Source organism: Octopus sinensis, linkage group LG16 (assembly GCF_006345805.1).
Source record: "Octopus sinensis linkage group LG16, ASM634580v1, whole genome shotgun sequence".
Classification (NCBI taxonomy): Eukaryota; Metazoa; Mollusca; class Cephalopoda; order Octopoda; family Octopodidae; genus Octopus; species Octopus sinensis.
This window is the reverse complement of record NC_043012.1, coordinates 23491669-23498950: the sequence shown is the minus strand read 5'-3', so window position 1 is coordinate 23498950 and position 7282 is coordinate 23491669. Positions and strand designations below refer to the sequence as shown.

General features: G+C 33.0%; 1 protein-coding gene across 1 annotated transcript in view; it reads left to right on the top strand.

The window, feature by feature from the left end:
• LOC118766635 overlaps positions 1 to 7282 on the top strand; it is a 728994-nt gene that overhangs the window by 638255 nt on the left and 83457 nt on the right. The gene's annotated exons all lie outside the window — the stretch shown is intronic.

Genomic DNA, 7282 nt, shown 5'->3' with positions numbered 1-7282 from the left:
TGTCATTTGAAATATACTGACTACATCTGGCCCAAATATTCTATCTGCTTTATGTTCAAACCAGCCATATCCAGCCTCTTACACCTACCCTACAATGTCATTTGAAATATACTGACCACATCTGGCCCAAATATTCTATCTGCTTTGTGTTCAAACCAGCCATATCCAGCCTCTTACACCTACCCTACAATGTCATTTGAAATATACTGACCACATCTGGCCCAAATATTCTATCTGCTTTGTGTTCAAACCAGCCATATCCAGCCTCTTACAATGTCATTTGAAATATAAACAGTCACATCATCAAAATCTTGAAGCTGTGAGATGAGGCATGATTAATTGGAAACCACATGGATAAATAAGCACTGCATTTGACAGAGTAATCTGGATGCTACAGGGTTAATCATGTCACTCGTTTCTCTTCCCAGGTGCATTGTCTTTCTGTTCAGCTTCCTGTTAATCATAAATCTTTTTATTTCCAAAGCTCCTCTCCTCAAACTGCTGTTCTCTGGAACCCGCTACCGTTATCTTGTTTTCCTCTCGACTATACTATTTAGTCCTTTAAGCATTTTGTCACATCTTTAGAATCGGTTGCTACCTTTTCTTATTTCTTTGTAGTCCTTTACACTATAGTCGCCTCAAGCTTTATTCAGACAAAAGGATTTTAAAATTAAAAAAAAAAATATATTTATTTATTTTTTTATTTATTTTTTTGTAAATTATTTATTTACTGTCATGTATTGACTGTGTAAGATTTGCATATATTATGGTGATTGATTGCAATCTGCATTCACATTGCCATCAGAATGTATCAGTGATAATGTCAGCCACAAGTATCTTCGGTTATTTTTTTTTTTCCTTCTATTTTTTTGTTTTATTTAAAAAAATTTTTTTTTATGGGGGTGCAGAGAAAGATGTGTATCGGAGTTGTTACTTTCATTGGCTTTTTTTTTAATTACTATAATAACGTCTCACAGTTTCATATTCTGGAGATTGGAAAGTGTTGGTTTGAGTAATCGCAGACGTTGATGACTACAATAATTCCTTCACTTCTTAACTGTTCTACTTTTATGTTAGTGATTTTGTTTTGCCTTCAATTCATAGATTTTTTGATTGTTTTCCTGGTTTTTTAAATGGAAGAAAGGCACAGAATCGTGCATAACGGGAGGCATGTCTTTTTTTTGTATTTTGAGTTTTATCTGCTTTATCTTTCGTCTTCTACTTCTTTCTGTCATTAGAACTGCAGCCATGCTGGAGCAGCAACTTGACTTATTTAAAAAGGAACCCTAGTAGTTATGTTTTTTTTTTCAAGTCTGGTACTTTTTTCTCTTGGTCTCTGTTTCTGAACTGCTCAGTGATGGGGATGTAAATAAACCAACACCAGTTGTTCAATCAATGGGGTGGGGGGTAATGCAAAGACACACACACACATACACATATATTTATACATAGTAACTGCAAAAATGTATTTCTTTGAAGTAGAGCAGGTGTTTGTGTAAACTTGTAAACTGCTTACCAAAGTCTATCTTGACACATGTAAAACATGAATAAATGCATGCAATGTTTCTCATTACTCTTCTGTTAGGTTCTATTTTGGTTGAATATTTGTTATTTAATCTGTTTTCCTTTTTTATATATTAATCTTAACATATTCTGTGCAGGATTAACTTGTTGTCAAACTTCTTAACAATACTGTTTTCTTGTGGCATATATCTGTCATAAACGAGCAGTTTACACAAGAATGGTGACTGGACATTCTTTTTCATGTTTTTCATCTGTTGTATTTATTCATTTATTTATATTGTTAAAATATGGTAAAAATTAAAATTTTGTCTTATATGAAATTTCATGAATTGCAGAGAAATTAAAATTTTGTGATCAAAAAAATAAAGAAAAGACAAATCAATTTTCCATAGAAAAATTTAATTGTAATGGTAGTATTTTTAGAAAACTGGAGTTGTGAGAAGCCCAGATGTTTTGAAAGAAAATTTAGTCAGAGTTAAATGAAAATTTGCTCAAAATAAAATACAATTTACTGTTAGCATTCAACTATTTTAGCTGCCTTCCATCTGCTCCCTTTTAAAGTTGAGTTCTACTAATTTAAGAAATAATAATTTCAGTTTACAGATCGGGGTGAACGCTTCACCTTCCCACATATTGCAGTCATAGTTTTGTTCATGGAACATAAAATTCTGAACTAATTTCATCATATTTAACAGAACCTGTGAATGGTTTTCTACCATATGAATATTCATAAAAAAAATTAAATTTCGGTAGACATTTAATTTACTGGTAGAACCCAAGAACTTTATATGTTCACACACACACACACACACACACACACACACACACGCACGCACACATATGGAAGCTCACCAAGATGACCTTGTGTTTCTGTTCACGGGTTCAAGGGTGTGTATGTATGAGTAATATACAGATATGTTGTGTGTGTCTGTGTATACATATTAGCTTTTGTACCTGGCATTGCCTGCATTTATTAATATATAAAATAAACACAATCAGATGATTGGATATAGAACAAAGAAGACATCACAACACAGTTCATGGAACCCCTGGAGTCTGTAAGACCCCAATTTGGAAATTACTGCACTGGTGGATTACTGATGGGTTGTAAGCAAAACACTTTTTCGGCCCAGGGGCTTGCATTTTATCAAATGGCTAATGTGGGTTTATTTCATAGAAATGTAACAAATATTGGTGTGTGAGTGTGTGTGTGTATGTGTGTTTTTTTTTTGGGGGGGGTTATGTGTATTTATCTAAGACATTTTCGACAATCTAGCCATGAATTATCAAACTTGAAAAATATTTAGTTTTAATGAAATAGCTCTACTCATTGCTAATTAGAGTTCATTCCTAAAACACTTAAACAGGTTTTGCATCATTATTGTTATTGCTTTTCTCTTTTGGATTGGGTTTGTGTGTGTGTGTGTGTGTGTGTGTGTATCCTTATTTGGTTTGTAATGTTGATTATTTTTTGGTGCATTTTCATTTAGAAGTGCATTTCTGTAAAGAAAATATACATAATAGAAAAGAAAACAAAATCTGACAGTTATGTCTACAGAATTTACTTTGGAAATGTTATATTTGTGTGTTTGTGAACATCATTTTCTTCTAATCTTTGTATTGTTTCATTTTGATTTTTCTGTTTTGGCCTTCTTTTTTTTTTGTGTGCAATTTAATTTTTGCTAGTCAACATAACACAATTTTACATCATCTCACCGTCTGTTCCCTGAGAAAAGTCAATTATTCTTTAACACCACTTTAAACGAGTGTAAATAATTAGTGAAACATTGAATTTATTTCCCCCCTAATAACATTTGAAGCTCAACTGTAGTTTGGGAAATGTGTAAAGTCAATTTTTCATTCACAAGTAAACTGCTATTTAATTAAAATGAAAGGAAGAATCCTTAATAAAAGTCAATAATAGCCAAGATGGGAAAGTTTGCTGAAATATTTATGTGAAATCAAATTCTTACATTAATGACTCGACCAACATTGTAACCATTCAGCTGTTTAAACTGACATGGGTAATTAATTTCAATGCTTGACTTGGCTTGCTTATCAGAAGGAAGGAAAAGAAGACTAGCGAGAGCTTTGCAAAACCTTTCTCTTCTTCTTCTTCTTCTTCTTCTTCTTCTTCTTCTTCTTCTTCTCCTTCTCCTTCTTCTTCCCCCCTTCTACCCCTCCTTCGCCTTCTCCCCCACCCCTCCTCATTCTCTCCTACTCATTCTCTCCTCCTACTCATTCTCCTCCTCCTCCTTCTTCTTCTTCTTCTTTCTAATCATCATTTGTTTTTTTACCTTCTTCTATGCCTTCTCTGATTATGAATACACTGAGCAGAGATGTGATTATGTCATAAAGACTACCATTCCTAAAGAATAAGAAGTTGACTAAAATGTTTAGCAAATCAGAAAGACAAAAAAAAAAAAAGGGATTAAGGAAGAGATACATTAGTAGTGAAATACATCTGGAAATATAAAGGAATGCAAAACGGAATAAGTATTATAGTTTATTCCTTTGGGTTAAGTTTGCTGAAAGTGTTCCATTCTTGTTTAATCATCCTCGTTTTTATAATCCAGACAATCAATTATTTGTCATGTCTGAAGGAGATTTTCTGATGAAAATATAAACTGTTTTTATTTGCAAAAAGTAATACAAGATTTCGGAAGAATTTGTCAAACTCGAGTATTTAGACAATATTCAATGTTGAGATATATAAATAAAAGCTGCTTTACTAAGGTTTTAGTTTATTTTATTTTATTTTACTTTATTTTTTATTAATGTTTACAATCATATTTAATCTTTTCAGATTCAGCTTATCATAAGTTTAGACAATTTAAGTGTAAAGTTGAAGAGATTGATGAGATGACATTAAAAATAAATCTGATTTTATGGAAATATTGTTCTTGAATAATCTCAGTCAGGTTTGATCAATCAATGATCTGCAAGCAGCCAGCCATTGTAATGTTCTGTGTTGACCCATTATTAGCCCAACATGCATTAATTTTTTATTATTTATTTCAGTATTCGTACTGAAATGATAATTCAAATGCCTAACTCTTGTGCAGGTCGTTGTTAGTTACACTCCTTAGATTAGTACCATTCTCTAAGCTATTAAATCCAGATTACTGCATTTGATTGAACTGGGCAATATTATGAATTTCCCAAATGATCTGTTTTGTATTATGCAGGTTTTCTTAGATATGTCTTTGATATTATGAAGGTTTTCTTAGATGTGTCTTTGATATTATGAAGGTTTTCTTAGATATGTCTTTGATATTATGAAGGTTTTCTTAGATATGTCTTTGATATTATGAAGGTTTTCTTAGATATGTCTTTGATATTATGAAGATTTTCTTAGATATGTCTTGGATACTATGAAGGTTTTCTTAGATATGTCTTTGATATTATGAAGGTTTTCTTAGATATGTCTTAGATATGTCTTTGATATTATGAAGGTTTTCTTAGATATGTCTTTGATATTATGAAGGTTTTCTTATATATGTCTTTGATATTATGAAGGTTTTCCTTGAAAGTATGTCTCAGATATAAGATTCCTGCATTTAAGACAATTCACATTTCACTGTTTAAGATGGCAAGGATAATTAGTCTAATATCATCGTTTGTCACTCATCCAGAATCACATAGCACGCTGAATTGTGAACCATGTTACACTTACCCCAAATTGATCTGTAATAACTTGGGTTGGCAATTAATCAAGGATTCTGCTTGGAGCACCAATCCTCACCCAAACAACCATCCACAGTGCTTGGAATAACTTGAGGTCTTGGAATAAAACCTATTTTATCCGTGTGTTCTGTTATCCACTTACCACTAATTTATTTAACTCAGTGGCATTTTGGAACCAAACGTCTGTAATAAACAAAAACGGATGCTTCAGAAAATAAGTTTCTACATAATGCTTCTATTTGTACCTTTATAACATAAACAAATTCATCTTTATTTCAATATTCTTTGTCAAAGTCATTGAAGATATGATAAAGAACTTTAGAATCATCGTTTCTTATTATCAAATCATTCTTGTATTCAGGTTGTTATTTTAAAAACTGAAAAACAAAGAATGTGTTAACAGTCAAGAACAGGAATGCCACTAAATCATCACTGCTTCAAAGAATTTTAGTCTAAGGAATCAACCCCAGACTTCTTTAAAGCCTGATGCTTATGCTCTATCAGTACCTTTTGCCAAACTGCTAGGTTGCAAGGACATAAACCCACCAACACTAGTTGTCAAGTAGTGGTGGGAGTAACATGCACACACACACACACACACACACACACACAACACACACACACACAACAGGTTTCTTTTAGTTTCCATCTATTGAATCCACTCTAATATATAAGTTCTTCATTTTAAACCTAAACTGATACTTCTCTGCTACATCTATGTTTACACACACACACACACACACAAGTCATTTAAACGTTGGCCATTTATTTTAAAAGAAATATAGCAACAAACAATGTTAAAACTGTTTTATTCTGTATTTGCTTCATTGTCAATGAAAGCCTCCATGCCACGTCACGTAAAAAAAAAAAGTATGTGCTGGTGACACATGGAAAGCACCTGTGCCAGTCGCATGTACCTGTACAAGTGTCACATAAGAAGTGCCTATGATGTGGCCACATTAAATGCACCCATGCCAGTGCCCTGTACAAAGGACCCCTGCCAGTACCATGTAAAAATCACCCAGTACACTCTGTAAAGTGGTTGGCATTAAGAAGGGCATCCAGCTGTTGAAACCATACTATAATGGACAACTGGAGCCTGGTGCAGCTCTCCAGCCAGCCAGTTCCTGTCAAACTGTCCAACCCATGCCAGCATGGAAAATGTATGTTAAATGATGATGTTCAATTATTATGTTAGCAGATTGACTAAATTGTTGTCCCCTACCCTCCATCTACTTTGAAAGTTATCTTTTACAAAATCTCAGCTATCTTCCATACAATCATTCGCCATCTTTATACAAAACATTTCCTAGTTTTGTGTGATATCTTGTCATTGCTGCAACATCTTTGACCTTTTTTATTTATTTATTTTCTTAATTGTTTTTTTTATTGTTTCTCTATTCACTTCTATCTCACCATTTGTCTATGTTGACTTTCTTTTTATTTCTTAACTATAAATAGGCAATTTATGACCATTTTTAGACTGGTTGATGATTATTCTGGTTAAATATTTCCAACAGTTTGTGTCATATGAGGGAAACTATTTGTATTAAATAATTCAAAGAGACCTGCATACACTTCTTTTATAGTTCTATGATCATAGATTGCAAATATCTTTCTGTATCTTTCATAGTGCTCTCTGCGCTAACAGTAGAGCACATGTGACTTAGTGGTTAGCAGGCAATGTGTTGTGTTCCTCAGCAAAACACTTCATGTTGCTCCAGTCCACTCAGCTGGCAAAAATGAATAACCTAGCAATGGACCTGTGTTCTGTTTGGGGTGGGGGTGTATTTACTACAGAAATTGGGAAACCAGCCTTATGAGTCAATGTGACTTGGAAAGGGGTTTATCCTTTATCGTTACTGAGATAACCATTAAAGTCACTTTCTACAATTATACATTTGAACTTATGGTTCCTTAATCTTTTAGCATTTAATTCACTCATATCTGGCCCAAGTATTCTATCTGGTTCTGTTCAAACTTACAATATCCATTCTCTCACAATGTCTTACAATATCATTCTAAAAATAAACAACACATCTTCAAAATCTTGAAGCTTTGAGATAATGCA